The following is a 24,114-nucleotide window of genomic DNA, read 5'->3' on the forward strand; positions in this document are numbered from 1 at the left end:
AACATCGCCATTACCCTGGGTTGGGCTTTTTTTTTTTTTTTAATCTTGCTTTGTTTTTTTGGATTTCCCTGTCTGGGTTGACCTCTGGTTGCTCTGCCCGGTGTTCCAGTCTTGGGTTGATACCTGATACTGATTTTCTAACCAGAAACTCACTTTAGTATTTCTTGTAGTTTTGGTTTTGTTGTTACGAATTTCCTCAACTTGTGTTTATCTGGAAATGTCTAAATTTCACCTTCGTATTTAAGAGTCAGTTTTGATGGATATGTGATTCTTGGCAGGCAGTTTTTTTCCTTCAGTTTTTTCAATATGTCATCCCATTGCCTTCTTGCCTGCATGGTTTTTGCCGAGTAGTCTGAGCTTATTTTTATTGCCTCTCCTTTGTAGGTGACTTTTCGTTTATCCCTCGCTGCTCTTATAATTCTCTTTTTATCTTTAATTTTGGCAAGATTGATCATAATATATCTTGGTGACTTTCTTTTCAGATCTACCTTATGTGGAGTTCGATGAGCATCTTGGATAGATACTTTCTCATCTTTCACAATATCAGGGAAGTTTTCTGTCAACAAATCTTCAACAATTTTCTCTGTATTTTCTGTTATCCCTCCCTGTTCTGGTACTCCAATCACTCGTAGGTTATTTTTCTTGATAGAGTCCCACTTGATTCTTAAGGTTTCTTCATTTTTTTTTTAATTCTTTTATCTGATTTTTCTTCAAATATATTAGTGCCAAGTGATTTATCTTCACGTTCAGAAATTCTAGCTTCTACTTGCTCAATTCTGCTCCTCTGACTTTCTATTGAGTTATCTAATTCTGTAATTTTATTGTTAATCTTTTGAGTTTCTGATTGCTGTCTATGGATTTTTCCAGCTTATTAAACTTTTCATTATGTTCCTGAATAATCTTTCTAATTTCTTCAGTTGCTTTATCTGTGTGTTCCTTGGCTTGTTCTGTGTATTGCCTCATTTCCTTCCTGATGTTTTGAAGGGTTCTGTATATTAAACTTTTGTATTCTGCATCTGGTAATTCCAGGAATGCACTTTCATCTAGAGGATCCCTGGATTCTTTGTTTTGAGACCCTGTAGAGGTGATCATGGTTTGTTTCTTCATGTGACTTACATTGACCCTTGTCTACCAGCCATGTATAAGTTATTTTATTAGTTTATGCTTGCTTATTGTGTTGTAGCTGCTTGCTTTGTTCTGTTTTTGTATACCCCTATGGGTTGATGGGGGGGCTAGCTTGATTATTTTCGCCTTTGTAGCTCTGTTGTCCTGTCCCCAGCTGGCTAGAGCTGTTATCAGGTATATCAGTCTAGGAGTCCATTCAGTTTTCTTGTATGAATTTAGCTCAGGTTTCCAGGTAGCTGATATCAAGTGGGTGGTATAGGCTCTGTCCTACAGTCTTAAAGGGGCAGGGGTGATTGGTGTATATACTGGTATCTGATTGCAGCAGGAGCTCACACTCTGAACAAGGCAGGGGGCTGAGAACCAAAGCCCATGTGTCTCTGAGGAAAACACGTCTCTGTTCCCTAGAGCATGCTGGTGGGTGGGTTCTGCAGAGGGACCATGGGCACCTAATGTTTTTGGTTGTAAGAACTGGGAGGTACCAGTTATCTTTGGAAACCCTGTCGCGGGTGGCTGGGTGACCTGACTGGAGCTACCAGTCCTTAGGTCCCTGTTGTGGGTAGGCGATGACCTTGTTTAATAGGCAAAACAATGTCAAATGTCGAACACCCACCTCTCCACTGCACAGCTGAAATGGTTGGAGTTTGCCGACAAGGGCCTGTTCTCTCGAAATGGGCCCACAGAGGTCCATGCAGAAGTGAAAGGTGCTTAGGTCCATGGACAATTATGCCTGGACCGGAGCTGCTTCTATCCTGAGCTGCCCCAGTTAATGGAGCTAGCAAATTATATTTTCCCCCGAGTTGCAAATTTCTTCCTTTCCTAAGGCCGGGAGGATGGCTGTAGGTGCTCACCAGGTTCTATCTCGGGCCCAGGGATTCAGGCGCTGAAGCCGGCTTGGCGGGGGGGCGGGGGGGGGGCGGGGGGGGGGACGTGCTGTAAAATGTACCCAAGTACTTAGCTTTCGCTGAGAGCGAGCAGTCCTCCTCAGGTTCTGGAGGTGTGAGTGGGCTGTGTGGCTGGCAGCTTCTCCCTGAGGAAACTGCGGCCTATCGCTAGTACCAGCCGGTTGCCGCCGCCACCGCCACTGCTCTGGGAATGGTGCCTGAGGGCTCCCCGTGATTCAGGTCCGGTAATTCCTCTCCACTTCTGAACGGCCTCTTCCTCCCCCTGCCCCTGAGTTCGGTGTCTAAGCTTGCCTTTGATGCTCAGGGCTCCCAGCTTGTCACAAATATACTCCTTTCACTTGTTTTTTGGGGTCTTTGTTGTAAAGAAGGCTCCACGGAAGCTTCTGTCTATTCCGCCATCTTGGCTCCGCCTCTCTTTGTAAGTTACTTTTTGTTACATTTTCAAGTGAACTATTCAGTTACATTTATTGGATTATATATGATATATGGAAACCCTGGTTGCATAGTGGTTAAGAGCTACGGCTGCTAACCAAAAGGTTAGCAGTTTGAATCTAACAGGCGCTCCTTGGAAACCATATGGGGCAATTCTGCTCTGTTCTATAGGGTCGCTATGAGTCGGAATCAACTTGACGGCAATAGGTTTGGTTTTTGGTATATGATATATAAGTTATAGTTCTTTTAGCAAACATTTATCAGTTTTCTACTACAGGGGCTAGAGATGGAATGTAAAAGTGCCTGAGTTCTTGAAACCTAATGTCTATTTGAATAAGATAGTAACATACCTTTTAGTGTAATATTTTAGTAGTGGCCTGTGCCTGGATGTTGTGATGTTACAGAAGAGGAACATCGAAAGCAGTGTATCAGTTTATGCTAGTTTATCCCGTGGTAATAAACACCTCCAAAGCCTCAGTGACTTAAAACAATGAAGATTTATTTCTTGCTCCTGTTAGGTGTTTAGGTAGATTACAGCTCTGTCCACAATTGTTATCCTTGCTGGGATTCAGATCGAAGGACCAGCCTCTACATGGACATGTTCTGGCAGTAGAAGGAAAACAGCATGCAGAATATGAAAATACCATTAAAGCTTCTGTTCAGAGGTGGCATACATCACTTCCATTCACATTTCATTGGCCAAAGCAAGTCACATGACCAGGCATGATGCAGTTGGACAGGGAAGTATAGTTAATACTTGTATAGGGAGGGGCAGTGGAAGAAATGAAGACAGTCGTACATTCTGCCGCATTCACCGTACTTCACAACTGAAAATGAAAACGATGTACCTACTGGACTTATCAAATAGAATGCATTTTAGCAAAATAAAAAAGCCCGAAGAAGGGAGCGGGCTGACTCATTAGGGGGAGAGTAAATGGGAGTATGTAGTAAGGTGTATATAAGTTTATATGTGACAGACTGACTTGATTTGTAAACTTTCACTTAAAGCACAATAAAAATTATTTAAAAAATTAAAAAGAAAAAAAGCCCTTTATGACCAGTATAATATCGGTAAGGTAGGTAATTTGTATTTACCTTGAAGGTGAGGAAATTAAGGCATGAAGAAATTACCATTTAAAGTAGTATTGTCCTTTTCATGAGAGAGAGAAGACTATATCATTGATAAACTACTTAGTATCTTTCATGAATAGCTCTGAGATCCGACACTGGACACAGGATTGGTAGTGAGTTCCTCATACCCCATACCCACACGCACATCTCTTCAATCTACTTTATCTTGCCTATTCATCTGCTTTGTCCTGGACTGACTCTATATCAACCATATTTTCAAACCCAAGACTGGGATAGATTAGTTTGCAGGGTCAGATATTAGAGAATTTAAAATGGGGTGACATAAATTATATAACTTTTTTTTTTTTTTTTTTGGGCATCCCAGTGTTGAAATGTTGAGGTTGAAATGACCAGTTGGTAAGGCATTGAACAAGGAGGGATTAGAACGGCTTCTCAGGAGGTGACATCTTAGACAAGTGTTCCAAGAAGAGCAGGGGCTTGGCATGCAAATGAGAGAAAGGTGGATTGTCTGAGAAACCTTGAGTAATTTTGTGTGACAGCTTATGGGGGTGGAGGCAGATGAGGCTAAAGGTAGACTGGGACCAGGCTGTGAAGGATTTCAATGTCATACTGCTTTTTTTTCCCTTTAGGACAGGTGATGAGTTCTTAAAGATTTTAAAGTGTACCATGGCATGATTTTATTTTTAGAAAAGCAGTCTTGGTGGTAATGTGGAAGACATTGGAATTGTGCCTGGAGGCAAGGACACCAGGTAGAGTGATGTAGTGGGAAGGACAGTTAGAAGAAATAAATCCCTGGGATGCAACCAAGTCATCTGGACGTAGGGAGGCAGATTCAGGAGTTATCAGCCAATGTATAGAAGGCTACAGGAAATATACTCCCAGGGAAGTTTGTACATCTCTAGAAAACTAGAGGTTGAGGAAGAACCTGGGGATGATCAACGTTTGAACAGCTAGCAGAGAAAAAGAAAACAGACTAGGAAGAACAGCCCGAGAAGTAGTAGGACCAGGAAAGATTTGATTTATGGCGTACAAGGAAGGGGAGAGTTTTTGAGAAGGCCGTTAATAGCACTCAAGTGCCACCTTATAAGGGCTGAAAGTACTGCTTGGGTTTGGCAGATAGGGATCTCTTCAGTGGCCTGGAGGCTGTTCAGTAGAGTAGTGGGTATGGAAGTTCCTTGGCAGTGGGTTAAGAAGGCAGTTAAGTGAGTGGGTGTAACACCTCTGTAAGTGCTTGCCTGTGAGGAGTACAGAGGGTAATTAAGGACATTTTCATATGAAGGATATGTAAGTGTTTGTACACTTCAGTGATGATAATTTGTTTTTTTCTCCAGTTTCAATTGTTGCTATTCCTAAGGAACCAGTGGTAGTTACCAACATGAACGCAGGGAAAATGTGGCATGAGAAAAGCCATACAGGTCAGGCACTCCATGTCCAGATTAATTGCTCAATAGACTGTCAAATGTAAGTTGAAATCTCACTGAGTTAAATATAATTTGTGCAAATGGGCCATGAGTCAGAGATGTCAGAAATATACAGGAACTTTAAAACGTTAATTCACCACAAATTAGAAATTCAGTAGCCATAGATGATATTTCCTAGTACTTTTTTTATGTTCCGGTTTTTTAAGCTAGGGGATTTGTCTTTGCATTTCGGTTGGTAGAACAAATAAATTCTACACAGTTTGTATATAATGTGTATGTGTATATAGTATGTACTGTGTTCAGAGCTTATGAATGAGAGGCTCTCTGCTTAAATCTAAGGATGACTGACAGTTATTTTATATGTGGCCAAAATAAAAAATTTTTATCACCGATCTTATAACATTCAACAAAAAGCTTAAATGCTTTGGTGTCCAGCCTGACAAACACCAAGTTTTATAAAGGAATTATAGAAAGATATAAGCCAAGGTCAAAAAATAAAATAAAAATGGAAGTAAACCCATTGAAGTACCATGGTAAAATCAGGAGCCCTGGTGGTGCAGTGGGTAAGTGATACATACGGCTGCTAACCAAAAGGTTGGCAGTTGTAATCCACCAGCCGACCCTTGGAAACCCTAGGGGGCAGTTCTACTCTTTTCTATAGGGTTGCTATGGGTCTGAATCGACTCGACGGCAGTGGGTGTGGGGTATGGTAAAATCTTAGTCTTTTTGCAGTGAAAAATATGTTTTGTGAATTAATCGCATTCTATTACTTTTTTTTTATTACTTAATTTTAGGTTTCTTTGGTCACTTATTTTCTGTTTATAAATTTTGTAATAGCTTTCCAGTTTTATATTCTGGGTTTTGTAAATGCTAAATATGTGACTCTTTATTAATATACTTTATACATAAAGTAAAAATGAAGATATCAAACAATTATTAATTAAACATGTATAACTAATAATTCCCCTGAATTTATATATGTAAAGTGAGGTCATGCGCATAGAAGTGTTTTATAAATTAGGTAGTTAGAAATTAAGTAGTTAATTTTTAAGTGTAGGAGAGGTATAAAAATTCAATCTAAATTTAATAGAGAAACATAATTAAGTTACTTCAGAGCAAAGAGGTAAAATAAAAATACGTTCAACTTCAAAGAGCTGAATCCATGAATATGAAGATAATATAGATGTACCGAAATATGTATTTTAAATACATTTTATGAGTTCTAGGATCGGAATCGACTGGGTGTTTAGGATGGAAAAAATTATTTTGGGTTGGGGGGAATAAGGGCAGAAGGAGATTAGCACATGAAAGGAAAGGCTTTTCATGGGTTTTGTCCTGTGTAGATAGCAGCAGTCTTTGAAAAAATGTATCATTTTATACAGCCTTTTTACAGTTCTGAAACTTAGTACTGCTACTTCTTTAACTTGCACAATGCTGTCTATTGTAAAGCATGCATGTCAAAACCCAGAATCTGCACTGTCACTTCCTTATTGTAAATCCGGCTCTGCTACTAAAGTTAATATGCCCGAGACAGAGTGTAAATTCCTCAGGGTCTTGAAAAACACTGAGAATGGAAAAAAAAAGTTAAGGTATGAATAATTTTCTAAGGTATGACTATTCTTTTATACTTTTTAAATATTTTCAATATTTAATTTTAAAACACCATCAAACGAGCTCTTTATCCTCTTCTGTCAACAAAAAGCTCCAAAAATTGGTTACCGTTTTTGATACAGCGTCTCCGTTAACTCAAATCAAGTACTTAAGATTTATGTCCTTTACTAAACTTTAGAGCTTGAAATTGATTAAAATAAAGATATATGAAAATGCTGTTGATTCATTATTAATGGGAAGCACAGCACATTTCATCACAAATTTTGTTTGGTATTTTGGGTGGAATAAAGTTCTAATAGGAGGAAATCTAAAACGGTCTTCAGATGTGAGAAGTCTAACAGTGAGTGTTAGTATGCCTTTTATTGTGTTCAGAGGAAATTGTTTGAATTTGAGCTGTAGCTTTAATTACATGCCTACTACCTGCAGGTATCTTGTTTGAAAAGAAAAATGAGATGAACTAACCAGTGACATTTGTCATTATGCTAACAATAGAGTACTTTGGTTTAAAGAAGAAAATTTTGTAATAATTGTGTTGAATATTTGAATGGAACCGTCTTAGTGATATTTTTATGTGAAACACTTTTTGTTTTGATATTATTGATTTTACTATTTGTATGACAGAATTAGAAACTTTATACAGGTAATAATGCTTTAAAATAAGATTAGTGTTTTTTTCCTACAGGTAAACTTATAAGTAAATTAGCAGAATCAGTCGTTACTAGGAATTATCCCAGTTGTAACGTTTGTCACTGTTGTGGTTTTTTCTTTTCTGTTCCATTAGACTGAATTCCTTCAAGGCGAGGACTTTGTCTTATTCACTATTGTATTCATTGTTTTAAGTTTAGGTAATACTGAAAAGGTTTTTAACAGTTTTGTATTTTCTTCTCAGATCTCTTAGATACTGGTTTGTCTATTATATTTTACTTAAACTGTATCTTCTTCTGTAGCGAATATTACTGTCTAAATTGTATGTTCCTTTAACTTAATTATGATGAGTTCTAATGGTTATTTATTACCATTTAAATAGTGAACCCTTGAAGAAGTATATCGACTCAATTTTTTCATTATACTAACAGTATAAAAAGTAAAGGAAATTTATTAATACATTTAAGCAGTTAACAACACAAGCAAGTTGTGTCGGCTTTTTATGTGTCTTCAGTCAGTTTGGTATTTGAGGGAAATTCTTTTCTTCCCTTAAGCTCTAGTTCTACATCTCAAATATCTGTGACTTCCTCACCCATTAAAATTCTGAGTTCTTCCTCCTAATCTAGATGTGAATTCCTAAAACACTTGTACAGTACTTTTACAGATTTCAGAGTGCTGTCAATTCATTTAGCTAACGTTACTTAGTGCTCCCTATGTGCCAAGCACCATTCCAATTGAACAAAACAAAGTCCCTGCCCCAGCATTAAAGTGCACAGTGTGCCGTCATCCATCTTTCATCACCACTGCAGCCCATTTAGGACAAATGGGGGCGCTTCTGATTTATTGACAGGGAACCCAGCATGGTTCATCTCATGCTGTAACTTTGCTGTGGAAGAGCAGTACTTTCATGTATCTCCAAACTGTTCTGGTTAAGTTTTAGTTGTAAGCCTGATTATTACTGCTTTGCATTTGGTGAAATCTGTCCATGCTTTCTTCAGTTTTATAAGTTTACATCACATATGTATCTTCTTAACTGTGTTCTTTACTAGCAGGTAAATTTTCACTTAAATTATTTCAAGTCAGAAGGGGAAAAAAAAAACCCAAACCCGTTGCTGTCGTTTCCAACTCATAGCGACCCTATAGGACAGACTAGAACTGCCCTATAAGGTTTCCAAGGAACGGCTGGTGGATTCAAATTGCCAGACTTTTTGGTTAGCAGCCAAGCTCTTAACCACTGCACTACCAGGGATCCAGAGAACTTAAATGAGTCGAATGGTTTTCTTTTGGTGGTTATTTTTTCCTTCCTACTCTGAAACTTACTTTTCCATTTTCCTTAATATTCATTTTAATAAAACCTTTCAAACTTTTGTTTGCATGACACTGTACATTCCTGGTTCTTAATTTTCTGATTGTTTTCACATCTCTGTCCTTGTCTCTTCCTTTGTCTTTGGTTTCCACAATGACTCTTTCTCTATCATTTGACTTTTCTCCCTGGATTTGTTCTCAAAATTCAAATACTTACAATCTTAAACTACCACTTCAAAGCACTTTTTTTCCAAATTTATATCCTTATCATGGATTTCTTAACCATTATTTTAGTTTATTTTTAATATTTTAAAGTGTACAATTCAGAGGTTTTTAGTATAGCCACAGAATTGTGCAGCCATTACCACCTAATTCCAGAACATTTTCACTACCCCAAAAAGAAACCCCAGACACATTAGCAGTCAATCTCCATTTTCCCCTCTCTTCAGCCCCTGGCAACTACTAATTTACTTTCTTTTTCTATAGATTTGCCTATTCTGGACATTTCATATAAATGGAATCGTAAAACATGTGGCCTTTTGTGTCTGGCTTTTATCATTTTATCATTTAGTTCACCATGTTGTCGCATGTATCAGTACTTCATTCTATTTTATTACCAAATAATAATCCATTGTATGGATTTACCACATAGTGTTTATCTCTTCTTCAGTTGATGGATATTTGCATTGTTTTCACATTTTGGCTACTGTGAATAATGCTGCTATGAACATTCGTGTACAATCTTTTGGGGGGACATATGTTTTCAGATCTCGTGAGTAAATACCTAGAAGCGGAGGTGCTGGGTCGTATATTAACTCTGTTTAACATTTTCAGGAACTGACAAACTTTTCTAAAGTGACTATACCATTTTACATTCCCACCATAAGTGTATGAGGGCTCCATCTCTCCACTTCCTGGCTAAGGTTTGTTATTGCCTTTATTGTACCCATCTAGTGGGTGTGAAGTGTTATCTCATTGTGGTTTGGATTTGCATTTCTCTAATGACTAACGATTTTGAACATCTTTTCATGTATTTATTGTCCGTGCATTACTTTTTTTAGAGAAATGTCTTCTCACATCCTTTGTTCATTTTTTAAATTGAGTTGTCTTTTGTTGAGTTCTAAGAGTTCTTTATATATTCTGGATGTAATTGAGTTTTTTTGAGTTAATTTCATTATCAGTTAAATGATTTGCAAGTATTTTTTTCCCATTCTATGGATTGTCTTTTTACTTTCTTGATGGTGTCCTTTGAAGTGCAAAATTTTTTAATTTTAATGATGTCCAACTTACTTATTTTTGTTTTGTTACCTTTGGTCTTTGGTATCATATCTAAGAAGCCATTGCCTAATCTAAGGACATGAAGATTTAGTTTTAACCATTTTTGATTACTCTCTTACTTGGCTTTCCCATTAATACTTAAAATACCCACCAGTATAACTATCAGAAGCTTTATGGGAAAAGTTTATTAAATGTTCTACTTTTTTAAAAAATCAGGATAGTAGTTCTCAGACTTGAGTCTCCTGGGATGCTTACTGGAACACAGGTTGCTAGGCCCTACCTCAGACATGTTCAACCAGCATTTCTGGTTGTGGGCCCAGGAAGCTTTTTTCTTATGAGCAAATGCTTCAGGTGATTCTAATGCAGATGGCCTTTAGGTCACTCTTTTCCTATGTAGCTAACAACAACAACAATCAAAAAAAAAAAGTGTTCTGCGAAATTGAGAATATAAAAAAGCTAATTTTGAACAAGTTTTTTGTTGTTAGAAAAAAGAGGTAAACACTTCAGCAGTGATTTATTCCTCCCTTTTAAAACTGGTCTTTTTTGACCTGTTTATTATGCCCATTTCCATCATGACCTCTTTACTGTGGCAAGAATTTGGAAAATAGTGTAAAAAGAAAAAAATAAGAATAGCCTCACCCAGCTATATTTCTTCTGTCTTTTGCTGCCTTTACACACGCGTGTGCGCACATGCACATGCACACCCCTCCAAGTGTAACACACTTTCAGATGATTTTTGTACATTTGAAGTAAACTTCTAGGGAACTTGGCATCATGGGATTAAATTATGAGTTGGAATGGACTCAATGGCAGCGTGTTTGGTCTGGTTTGGTTAGCATAGTGATTAAAAGCATAGATCCTGTACCCCACCACCTGGGAGTCAATGTTGGCTTCACTTTATAGCTGTATGATGTTGAGCAAATCACTTGTACTCTCTGGGTGTTTATTTCCTCCTTCAAAGGTTGTTGCAAAGGTTAAATACCTAATATTTGTGAAGCACTTAGAACAGTTTTGGCAATAGTAAGCACCATGTAAGTGTTAGCTATTATACCCTTTAACTTAGTAGTGTCGTTTCTATGACTAAATATAAGAACGTAATCAGAGATGTTGCATAAAGGTGTGTGTAACAATTTCATCACAGATTAATTGCAAATAATGTGTCATATATTCAGTAGAGCTGTGGTTAAATAGATAAAATTTATGGAATGTCATATAGATATTAATCTGATAGGCCAGTGGTTAAGAGCTTGGCTGCTAACCAAAAGGTCAGCAGTTCGAATCCACCAGGTACTCATTGGAAACTGTATGGGGCAGTTCTACTCTGTCCTGTGGGGTTGCTATTAGTCGGAATCGACTGGACGGCAACGGGTTTGGTTTTTTTCCCCCAGCTTTGCTTACTTGTTTTGTGTTCTTGTGTTAGCAGCTTCTCTGAGGCCCTCAGTTATCTCACGAATGACGGTATTTTATATAACTTTTTGGCACTAAAAATCTCATACTTAATTTTGTACAGTCTTTTTTCGTTCTTTGTTCTGAAGCTAATTTAGGTGCAGTTTAATCTTTCTGTAATTAAGTTGCATGGGCTGGTAGGTTGTACCTAGTTTTCTTCATCTGATGTTTGAATTTTAAAGTTAGAAAATGGCATAAAGCTCAAGGGAATATTACAGCTCAATTGACTAGTCTGTTCCAGGCAAAGCTAACATTATAGCATAAACTCAGCTAGAAATTGGTATAGTGTGACCTCTGGTGTAGCTCAGTTGGTGCACAGATGTTACTGAATTTAACCTCAGAGAAAGTATGTGTCCAAATGCTGTTAAAAGATAAATCTGAGTATGTGAAAATTACTTCTAAAATTGGCAAGCACGTTGAAATTCATTTTTGGAACCCTGTACAAAGACTACAGAAATAGATGCGTTTCATAATATTATATCATTTTCTTTCACTGACTATATGAGCAACTTAATTAAGTTTTCAGTGAATAATGACTCAGCTGTTGCGTTGCTTTGGAAATTTTTGTCTGTGAGCAAGTCACTCTGTGGTACAGCAGTTTATAGTGACAGTCATAATGAAGAAGATTATATTTTCCCTGCTTGTGGTAGGAATAAAAATTATGTTTTAATACGTTTACTTTTAAATCTTCAGAAGCTCTGTCCTTCTCTGCATGGTGTAGCGATAGCAGGCAGCCCCACTATAGGGGTCATTAGTTCTATATTAAAAAATAAATTAGTAAAGCAACATTGCCAGGAAGCAAAAGCTAAGGGATGCAATATGCTACTTGTCACAGATATTAGAGGATATCTTCCTCCAATTATAAAAACTTTTCGTTGTTAAAACATACCTGGCTAACCCCCGTAACAGGAAGGACGTGGTAGTGTCTTCTGACTTGACAGTTAGGTAAAACCAACCCAAGACAGCTTTGTGACACATTGACAAGGGAAGAGAGAACCCTACTTGCTTGAGGAATCAGATTTTTATTTTAGGAATTGTTTGTGTAAGTATAAACGTGAGAGAATTCCTACTCTACATAACAAACATTTTATCCTGTTTTCCCAGGGATTTAATTCAGTACCTCCAAATTCCCCACATGTGTACTTTTTGTATCTTCTGCTACTTGATTCCTATTAATCACATAGTGTTTATATTTCTCCCTACAGTTTATTTGTTGGAATGTAAGAATTTAGTTGGAGTTTTCCTTTAAACGTCTTGAGCTGTCTTTTTGTTTTAGTTGAAGATTTCCACTTTATATATATATGAGACTGGTAACATGTTTGCTTCTGTGGAGGGGAATTGGGTAGCCTTGGGACATTGGGAAGGAGATATACTTTTTACTGCACCACTGGACCTTTGGAACCCATTAAATTTTTTTCAACTTTATAGCATAGCATAAACACATTCACAGACATTTTTTGTTTGTTTTATAAGGTTTAGTCCTCCTTAACGAAGCTAAGAACACAAATTGTTTCTTAAAATTGACTCCAGATGTTCCGTTGAAGACATTGTTATGGATTAAATTGTGTCCCACCAACATATGTGTTGGAATCCTAACTCTTAGACCTGTTATATTAATCAGTATAGGGTATATCTTACACCAACCAGTTTTGAGACATAAGAGCGATTAGGCACAGAAGAAAGTAAGCAGGAATGGGAGAAACGTGGATGCCATGTGGAGATTTGCAAGGCTCCAAGAACTGCTAGAGAAGCCTAGAGAAGGAGGACTAAGAGAGCCTTCCCCTAGAGCTGATGCCCTGAATTTAGACTTTTAGCCTTCTAAACTATGAGAAGATAAATTTCTGTCTATTAAAGCCACTTACTTTTGGTATTTCTATTATAGCAGCACTAAGAAACTAAGACAGCCATAATAATAAATGTACAGTTTTCCTTTAAATGATCAACTTGATCCACTGATTGCATCATGAACTTCAAAACGTAGATCACTGCAGTAGATATGATGGCCTAGTTCTTCCAAAGGCAGCTCAGGATCAGTTGTAGCAAACTGGGCCACGTCTACACTTCAACATCAGTTTCCTTTCATTCGTCAGCACTGGCAAGGTTGCTGTTTACTGTTCTGTCTTTGAGAAACATAATAGGGTCACTCTTAATTTTATGTCTTGAACTTCTTGTGTATGATTACTGACCCCAGGATCTGTGTCCATGATAATGGTTAGTCTGCAGCTCAATCAGTATGAGCCCCTTTCCAGAACTACTATAGGCAGCTGCAAACCTTGTTGCCTCCTGGGCATACAAAGCATTCATTCCGTCTACTCTTAGTCCAGGAATAAAATTGCCTCTCTTGTAATCAGTGCTGGTTGCTGCTCTCTCAGCAGATGTCCCCATTCCATAGCAGTTATTCTCACAGATGAAAATAAAAGGTAATTTTCACAAAGCTGCCATATTACAAGCTTCAGCTGTCTGACCCTGGTTAGCAATGCCATCATTGTATAAAGTCAAGCAGACCTCATCTCTTCCATTATGCTTACAGGTCAGAGCAATACCAGTTCCCGGGGGCCCCTGAGTTCCAACAACATCTTTGCTTCCGTGGAAGTTCTTGGCATACTTATGCATCTATCCTTTAGTACAATCTCTTCTTCATGTCTTGTGAGCTATGTAAGACTTTCTGGAACAGAAAGTCTACAAGCAAAGCTAAAGCCATGAGCCTGCCAGGCTGTGATGTGATGATCCATGGGAGTTGAAGCATCAAGGCCCACAAAACAAACTTCCTGATCATCACACATGGGACAGAAACCGTAAATAATTTTCTGTTTATGCAGCTGATCTGCCTTTACTTCCGTTAGGCGAACAGCCTTCATCACCCTGTAGTATTTGAGACCATCCTTCTTGGCGAGCACCGTTGTGAGGCTAGACCCTCTTCTAACCACTGAAGATCGCATTTCTTATTTCAAATGTAACATCATTTGCAGAGTTATAAGATGCTACCAGCACTCTGCTAGCTGCCTTCTGGGCAGTACCTGGTTACACACAGGTGGTGGTGGCCGTGACTCCTAAATGCCCAAACAGCCAGTCCCTGGCATCCTCTGGTCCCCTTCAAGTGCAGCTGTGACCGGATGGAGATGACAGTGTGTGCTGCGCTGTGGGCCCACAGACGTTTTTTTCAGGCTGCATGATATATTCATGGGTGGACTGTCATTTCCTTAATCTTCTTTCTATTGTTGAATATTTGCATAGTTTCCATTTTTTAGACTATTATAAATTGTGTTTTGCTGAATATCTTCCTGCATAAATCTTTATCTATATTTCTGATTACTCCCTTAGGCTGAATTCTCACGAGTGGATCAGAGGGCACTTTTTTAAAACACCCTTGGTACACATTGCCAGACTCCTCTCTGGACAGGATATGCCCATTTAGACACCCATCACCAGCTTGTGAAAATCTTTCTTGTGGCACCCTTGCAAGCACTAAATATTTATTATTTAAAACACTTTTTGCTACTTTTTAAAGAAACAAACAAAATTCCTTAACTTTTTATGTTTCAAGGTTATTTAATATGTTTAAATGTTTGTGTATATTATATACTGTTGTTTTTCTCCTTCCTCTGTTCATTGGATTTTTAAAAATGACTTTTTTGAGGCATAATTTTACATTCCATAAAATTCACCAGTTATTAAGTTGTGTTTATTTGAAATCAATGATTTTTTAGTAAATTTTATACAAATTTGCAACCATCACTACAATCCAGCTGTAATACATTTCCTCCATCACCCCCCCCATATTTCCTTGTACTCATTTGCAGTCAGTTTTCACGTCTACTCCTAACCTCAGGCAATCACTGATCTGCTTTCCGTCTCTGTAGATTTGTATTTTCCAGAAATTTCAAGTAAATGGAATCGTACAATATGTAGTCTTTAGTTTTGTGCAGCTTCTTTCACTGAGCATCATGTTTTTGAGGTTCATCCATGTTGTAGAACATATCAGTAGTTCATTTTTACTGGTGATATACCATATTTTGTCTATCTAGTCAGTGGTTGATGGCCATTTGAATTGCTTCCAGTTTTTAGTTACTATCATCAATGCTGTTATGGGCGTTTTTGTTCAAGTTTTGTGTCTTTCATTTCCTTTGGGTAGATACCTGATAGCACTATGCTTGAGAGAAAAACGTAAAATTAAATGATGTATGAGGTTAAAGTGGAATGGCTGGAGCAAAGAAGTAAAACGTTCTACATACAGCATGACTGAGTGATCATGGAAACCACATCAGGATTTAGTGATAAATGAGCAACTCCTAGAGCCTAAAACTGAGTCTGTGCAAACATTGGACACTCTGGCTCCCTGGGAAATGACAGAAAGGGAAGTGGGGCGTTATTCGCATTCGTTGTGACAGAAACATTGTGACAGAGAAATGAATAAATATAACACATAAAGAACCCTTTCCAACATAAAAGGAAACGTCAAGATTATTATAGATAGACAGGCCAGTGTATCAAGCAGTCAGTTCATTCATAATGAACGTGTGTAATAAATAGACATTCATTTTTGCTTGTAACCACAGAAATAAATATTTTACAAATTGCCTATTACATTAAACTAGCAAAATCAAAAATATCCAGTGGCAGAAAGGTTGTGATAGTGGCATTAGCATTGTATGTTGCTCTAGTCTGTATGTGAAGCAGCGTGACAAAGCCTGCCCAATCCTTGGAGCAGTGAGATTCTGAAGTAACTTTCATTTTGGTTTCCTTGAATGTAATTAAAATGTTTTCATAGTAAATTGTTAAAGGACAGAATGAACCAAAAGGTAAGCCAACAGCTGCAGATTTTTCCCTTGTGCTGAAGTTGGGCCTGGTCATGCCTTCCTCTCTGTTCCTTGTCTCCATGACTCCCGCAAACTCTGGAGGCCCTAACCCAGCGCAGCTTTTATTCTTTCTGGCCCAGAGAGCTGCATGTTTGCTCTGCTATGGTCTGAACTCTGCCTTTCAAGCCTTGGCTAAATCCTGGCTCCTGTTGTTCTTTAATCCAGTGACTCACAACTTGGGAGCTCCCCCCACTGTATCCCCAGTAAGATTTCCCGTTCCAAGTAAATAATTCCGCCATGTCCTTTCTCCTCTTTACTGATTTCAGTCTAGGTGGTTATCTGAAAGTATGCTTCCTGTTGAATTTTTTAAAAGTTCTTTGTGGAGTTCTCCTGTATGGGTGGGTCCAAACACTTATGAGTCACTGTCAGTGCAGTACAGTACAGTACCTTCATCCAAGAGTAAGTGATTTTACATTTGACAAATTGTTTGCCAAAAACTCAGTGATAAAATAGAGCTAAAAGCAAGAAATGGAAAATGATTCTTCCTTTGTTGATTTCCCTCTGTATCTTTCAAGTTATCAAAGATTTTTTTCCTTTTTTGCTATATTTTTATTTTATTGAAATTATTTTTTTGCCTAATTGCTAGCATTATAGGTTTCTATATCATTCATCCACCATAAGGATGTTATAAGAACCACTTTCTCTTGGTTCTCATACTTTACTAGCTGTTAGATTTTTATACTTTTAGTATTTGAGTTTACTTGAGGTCATAGGTAAAGTAACATGTAACAATCAAGAAGTCAGAAAGTGTAATAAGTAAACATTTTGCTGTTTTTATTATGCTTGACAATAATTTTTGGTTTATTTAAAAATATATTACCAAATTTCTTTGTGTAGAGCAACTATAAATAATCTATATGTAGTGATTTACCACCTGTTTGTCAGTTTGTTGTATTGCGGTGGCTTCCGTGATGCTATAATGCTGGAAGCTCTGCCACTGATATTTCAAATACCAGCAGGGCCATCCATGATGGACAGGTTTCAGCAGGGCATCTAGATTAAAACAAACTAGGGAGAAAGACCTGGTGATCTACTTCTGCAAATTAGCTAATGGAAACCCTATGGGTCAGAGGATATGGTCTGAGACTTCGAGTCACTTACTTTGCATGTGTCATTAGGTGGGAGCGATCACTGGAGAAGGACATCGTATTTGGTAAAGTGGAAGGCCAGTGAAGGCGAGAAAAACCCTCAATGAGATAGATTGACACACTGGCCACAACAGTGTAATCAAACATACCAGTGATTATGAAGATGGTGCAAGACTGGGCAGCGTTTTGTTCTGTTACACGTCAGGCTGCCCTGAGTCAGAGCCAGCTCTATGGCGCTGACATCAGTAAGTCAGCACAGCGTCTCTTTTTACACTGTGGCGATATTAGCCCTTGGCTATTTCCCTGGCCTCTCGGGTGCTACTTTTCCTGATACCTTTCTGACTGTTTTACCAGAAATTCCTTCAAGCATTTCCTCTATTAATTTCTCCCCAAATGTTAATGTTTCTAAAAGTTCAGTTATTATTTTCCCTGTGTCATTTTTGGATCATTTCATATATTTCAATAATTTTAAAGACCACTCAGATGCTAATACTGCGCTTCAGATATGTATCTGGAGTCCTGAGATCTGTTTTCTACCCAACTGCCTGTTTATATTTACTCACTTTTATATCCTCTTAAAAAAACCAAACCCTTTGCTGTCAAGTTGACTCCAGCTTATAGTGACCCTATAAACCGTTGTTGTTGAACTGCCTACCTTTTGGTTAGCAGCCGTAGCTCTTAACTGCTGAGTCATCATGGCTCCAGTGACCCTGTAAATCCACTGCCATCGAGGTGATCCCGACTCATAGCGACTCTGTAGGACAGAGTAGAACTGCCCCATATGGTTCCCAGGGAGCCCCTGGTGGATTTGAACTGGTTAGTAGCCGTAGTTCTTAACCACTACGCCACCAGGTTTCCAGTGACCCTATGCCAAAAAAAAAAAACACCAAACCCACTGCCGTTGACTCAATTCCAACTCATAGCGACCCTACAGGACAGGGTAGAACTGCCCCATAGAGTTTCCAAGGAGCATCTGGTGGATTTGAACTGCTGACCTTTTGGTTAGGAGCTGTAGTACTTAACCACTACACCACCAGGGTTTCTTTATAGGGACTCCTAAAAACAACATACCCAAAGCTGAAATTAATCATTTACTTAAAAAATAAATTGCTATTGAGTTAATTTCATCTCATGGTGACCCTACTATGTGTCAGAGTAGAACTATACTCCGTGGAGTTGTTAGTGGCTGTAATCTTACAGAAGTAGATCACCAGGCCTTTCTTCTGCACAACTGTAGATTTGAACCACTAGCCTCTTGGCCAGTAACCCAGTGCCGCTGAGTCGATTCCAACTCATGGCGACCCTATAGGACAGAGTAGAACAGCCCCATAGAGTTTCCAAGGAGCGCCTGGCGGATTGGTCAGTAGCTGAGTGTAAGCCATTTATGCCACCTGGGGACCTAATCATTCACTACCTTTCCCATACATCCAAGCACAGATAATAGCACTGTCATCTGCCTAGTAGCCCAAGCCAGACACTGCTGCCCTCAACACTGAGCACATAGGATCTGTTACTAACCCCCGTCACTACTTCTAACACTGTCCTAATTCAGTACCTTACTATTTCTTTATTTCAGCAGCCTCATAATTGGTTTCCCTGTCTCTAGTCTAGTATCTCTCAAACCCATTCCCTCCCTGAGTGAAAAGTTTGATCTCAGTAATTCCTGCCTAAACCCTGTGGTGCTAACTCCCCTATTCTCTATATGGTAAGGCTTGTACTGCTTGATATGTCTTGAAAGGCTTGGAAACCACTTACCTGCCTAGCCTCATCTGTTATTTTCAGTCGTGTCAGCCCTCCCCTACATCCCACTATGTTGTTTCTTACTTCTGTTTGCCCGTGCTGTTCCAGTTCTGTCCCTGTTCATTCTGGCTTACTCTTGGCCTACCTGGCCTCGGCATGGGACAATTCCTTCAGGAAGCTTCTGAATCATCAGGGTCGGGACAAGTGCCCTTCTTGTCTACTGCATCATTCTTGTTAGTATATAAAACAGTGTAGTTTTTCTCTTATTAAAAAAAAATTCTCTAGACCCCACTTTCCCTTCTACCTATTGCTCATTTCTTTGCTTCCCGTCAGAGCAGAACTCCTCCAAAGATTTGTTTATATGTATGGCCTCTCATTCCATTTTCTCTTGAAACCTTCCAGTCAGGCTATTATTTTCCACTACATTTATACTCTTCTTGTCAGAGTCACCAGTGGCTTCTGGGTTGCTATTTCCAGTGGTCAGTTGTTGGCCCTTATCTTCCTTGATCTATCAGCTTCATTTGACACAGTTGGTCTCTCCTCCTTTCTTGGAAGACGTCATTCACATGGCTTCCAGAACACACCACTTTCTCTTGGTTCTAATACTTCACTGGCATTCTTTCAAGTTTCTGTTGCTTGGTCTTCATCTCCCTGACCTCTAAACTTTGAACTGCTCCAGGGATTTGTCCTTGGACCTCTTTTCTGTCTGTGCTTGCTCCATTGGTGATCTCATCCTGTCTCATAACTTTAAAATTCTGTGTATATGCTGATAATACCAAATTTATATCTCAAGCCCAGACTTCTTCCCTGAACTCTAGGCTCATATATCCAACTGCCTTCTTGGCATTTCCACCTGGATGTGTAATCAGCCAAAAACTAGTTGCTCTCGAGTCAACTCCAACTCCTGGTGACACCATGTGTGTACAGTAGAACTCTGCTCCGTAGGGTTTTCAGTGGCTGATTTTTCAGAAGTAGATCGTCAGGGCTTTCTCCCAAGGTGCTTCTGGGTGGACCCAAACCTACGTACAACCTTTCAGTTAGCAGCTGAGTGTGTTAACCCTTTGTACCACCCAGAGACTCCTGGGTGTCAAATAGATGCCTCAAATTTAACATGTCCAAAGTTGAACTCCTGACACCCACAACCCCCACTAAACACCCCCCCCCCAAAAAAAAATTCCCACCTGCAACCCTCCCACCTCACATGGAAGCAACTATATCCTTTGAAGATGCTTGGGCAAAAAAAAATTGGTATCATTTTTGACGCTTCTGCTTCATATTGTACATCTAATCTGTCTGGAAATCGTGCTATATGAATGTTAGCATTTTCTGTGTGTGCCATGGTATGGAAAATGTTGAGGTTATGCTTTTTCAGTTTTACAACACTGTTTTATTTAAAGGGCAGGGATCCTGGAGACCATAGTTACTCCAAGTCCCTCAATTTGAATTACCCCCAGGTAAAGAAATCTGATGGGCTCTTGCAGCTGTTCCATTCAGACCTGAGTCCTGTAATCTGAAAGAACAAAGAATAATTGAGCTGTGAAAACCCTTAGGTACGTCTCAAAAGTTGGTGGTTTTATTCCTGAAGCATGTTCTGCATGTGTGCAAGGTGATGACCAGTTTACCAACCCTCTTGAATTTATTGAACCTTTTTCGCCTTTCATCTCCTTTGATGTTTTTTTCTGTCAGATTCTGTTTTTGTGTGTTTTTCCCTCAATGTGTAACTAAATTTGTCTCCCTGTTTTTGGGTTACTTGAGAATTTTGGAGTTAGGTGCCTGGTTGACCCTTCCCATACATACCCCCCTTTTTTTTTAAATGAAAAATTCAAATTGAATAGGAGGGGGTAATGAGAAAACCCCTACCCCTGTCCTACTAATAGTTTATAAGGTGTCCCAAGTAGCATTTTGAGCTTTTAATAGAGCGAGCTATGACCTTCCATGATTATTATCCCGTGGCTTGACTGGGCCCAGGTTTAGAAGTGGAATTATGACATCTGCTAAATATTGTTTGGCTTCGCTTATTAATAAGCTGATTCATACTGTTAAGGTATGGCCTGATAAGCTAAAATATATAATATGTTCCTAAATGTATTTACATATATATGAGAACTAGGTAGTAATTTCCTTTTGATAAACTTTGGTTAGGGAATTCCCAGATCATATTACAGTGTTTCACAGTTTTCATAACTGGTTTTTAGTGTATGCTGTGAGACAAAACTGCTGCTTTCTTTCTGTGCACAGGTTGTGGTTGTTTTATAGTAATACTCGTGTAACGGGGCAGTGGCATACTATTTTTAACACCCGTAAGTGTTAGAGTTCAGCTGTTACAGATCTATTTATATCTCTTTCAGCTGTTCACTGTTTAAGTAATTAATTGGCAGAGAATTTCATTTTTTAAGAACCTTAACCAGTAAAGGAAAGTCTTGAATGAGCTTCCTGGCTGAGAAAAATCAAAGTGATTATGTATTTACGCGTAGTCTGTGAGTTTAATAAGAATACCCTCCATTTATTGGACAGTTACTACCCAGTGCCGTTGAGTCAATTCTGACTCAGCAACAGTTACTGTGTACAAATAATGTGCTAATGGCTTTGCGTGCTTTACATCATTTAACCTTTACAACAAACGCTCAGAGGTAGGTGCTGATGTTACCCTCAGTTTAACTGTAACTACAGGGATGCCCAGAGATTAAGTAACTTGCCCAAGGTCAAACAGTAAGTTAGATGGTGATAGAACTGGGATTCAAACCTTTAAAGTACGCTGTGTGTATAGCATATGGCCATTTGGTTATAATACAGTTTGGTCTGTTGTTAACTGCTGTTGAATCAGCCCCCAGTGACTCATGGCGACCCCAAGCACAACAGCATTGAACTGTTGTGATCCATAGGGTTTTTTCATTGGCTCATTTTTGGAAGTAGGTCACCTAGCCTGTCTTAGTCTGGAAGCTCCACTGAAACCTGTTTAGCATCTACCTTTAATTTGCTAAAATAGCAACACAGAAGCTTCCACTGACATCTTGAGGTGCATTGGCTGGGAGCCTTCTACCTGTGTTGGATCAGAACTCCAGAACCTCGATTCCAGGGCATGGATTGTCTAGTCTATTGATTCTAAATTAAAAGAAAGAAAGTCATTCGTGACTTGTGCCAATAGGAACCTTCTCACTGGGAATGAGTGTTACAGATTGGGAAAGATGGGATTATAATGCTTGAAGTGTAGTTTAGAAATCACGGCTGCGAGTTACTGCCTAAGAATAAAGCCGTGAGTCTCTGATTTAGTAAAGTGTTTAGTGAGAAATGTTACCTAAGAGAGAAATCTTCCTTTTTTAAGACATTTAAACTGAGCTTCAGAAAGAAAAGGAGGCCTTTAGCAAGAGAGGGTGGGTGGTTGGAAGCAAGGTGCTTTGCAGACCCAGGAACAAGCATAAGCAGACACACAGAAGCCTGAGTGATTTTAATTATCCCCATTTCTCTTTCAAAGTAGAGTATTATTATTTTTAAAGAATTCACCTGTGAAGGTGTAAATTGTCAAAGCCTTGAGGAGATAAATCTCTTGAAGAATTAGCTATTACTTAAAATGAAGAGACATGAGTAAAGATCAAGGTTTTTTAAACATTAAAATTATATGTCAACTGACCGGCTGTGGCTGAGGAATGGAGAAGGCCATCATGATCATTTCGACTATTTTTTAAAGCATTTACAAAGCTATGAGTGTTCTTTTTGGAGCTGATGTACCCTCTGCATCGTTTAACATTCCTGTTGAATTTGTCAAGAAATTGTTTTGTGTGTGGGCCTTTTTTTTTTTTCCCTAAAAAGATCTGGATTTGTTTGTTTTGCCAAAGTTGCCAATCTTTAATAGAAAAAAAATTTTTCTTGTTCCTTCCTTTCCCTTACCTCTTAGAAACTGTATAGATCAATGTCACTGGTCCCTTAGATGGAGCCCGTTGTGTGCATTATTAAATAGTATGTAAGGCTGCATCCTTTAAACCTAGTGAGTGACCTTGCTCTATATTCTCCACAAATGTGATGGTAATGACTTCCTTCTGTGGCAAACAAGGCTATTGTTCTATAGGTGAGGTTTTTTTTTTAACAGCGATAAAGAGTGGTGGCACAATTATTTTTATTTTGGTTCAGCTGATCTCAGGATGGTCTAAACTAATAACTTTGTAAGGAAAATAATGACTTACAAAGTGTAGTTAGAGTATTGTGTATTTTAAATATCACAGTATCCCCTTGTTCTACCTCTCGTTTGCTAAAATACATGGCATTTGTATAAATGCATAATTATTATAAATATTGGAACTAAAATTTTGACATTCTTTGAGGTAATGGGAGACCTCTCGGGGCCTGGAAGATTGAATTTGGGATCACTATTAATTTTTTTTTTTTTTTTTTAATTAATACCAGTTACTGCAGTATGAGCCTCAAAGACAGTGTCTAATGGTTCTTACTGTGATTAACACACCGTGAGAGGGGAAAAATGATCAGAACTTGCTTGTCAACCCATCAGTTTTAAGATGTGGGAAATGGGTTAACCTCCTCCAAATTAGCGTTTGCTATAGGCTCCCAGCAGCCACACCTCTCAGAACTCTGATGTTCTAATGGTATTTTTATTTTGTATCTTGCTGAGATTTAGAAATCTCATTTACTTTGTCCTGAATTCTTAGAGAAGGATGGCCATAACTTGAGTACGTTTTAGAAAGATGTAGTCATTTTAGTTGTGTTTAGTATGTCTTATAATGTTCTGATTAATTTTTTTTATTTCTCCTTCTCACCATTTCTGCTTCTGTCCATCATAACCTTATCTCTGTTCCTATGTGGGGTGACAGAAATGCTTTTTCTTTCTCCTCTTTTTCTTGCGAGCGGACGCCACGAGAAATACTTATTGCACAGTGAATGTGTCTAGAATGTCGTTTGGAGGATGGAAAAAATCCTGGCAAACTCATAACATTTGCAAGACCTTTAGGTGGTATACTGGCAAGTTGTTCTGGTTTACATGAGGGATTTCATTTTGGTGAAAACATTTTATTTCTATGTGCTTTCCTATAGCATATGAATTAAACTTTATATTTCCCTCTTAAGTAGCACAATTAAAAAATCCCAAGCTCTGAAATGTGTGGTACTTTGCTAGCCAGGAAGCTAGGAAGATTATAAAAACAAATAAATGCCTATTGAACGTGTG

The 24,114-nt window shown here is 38.5% G+C and overlaps 1 protein-coding gene and 1 pseudogene across 32 annotated transcripts in view; one reads left to right on the forward strand and one right to left on the reverse strand.

Moving 5' to 3' along the window:
• Positions 1–24,114, forward strand: part of SLMAP (sarcolemma associated protein) — a 159,005-nt gene that overhangs the window by 35,301 nt on the left and 99,590 nt on the right. The window lies entirely within an intron of this gene.
• Positions 13,189–22,608, reverse strand: LOC126064361 (pyruvate dehydrogenase E1 component subunit alpha, somatic form, mitochondrial-like; annotated as a pseudogene).

Source organism: Elephas maximus, chromosome 20 (genome assembly GCF_024166365.1).
Source record: "Elephas maximus indicus isolate mEleMax1 chromosome 20, mEleMax1 primary haplotype, whole genome shotgun sequence".
Taxonomy (NCBI): Eukaryota; Metazoa; Chordata; class Mammalia; order Proboscidea; family Elephantidae; genus Elephas; species Elephas maximus.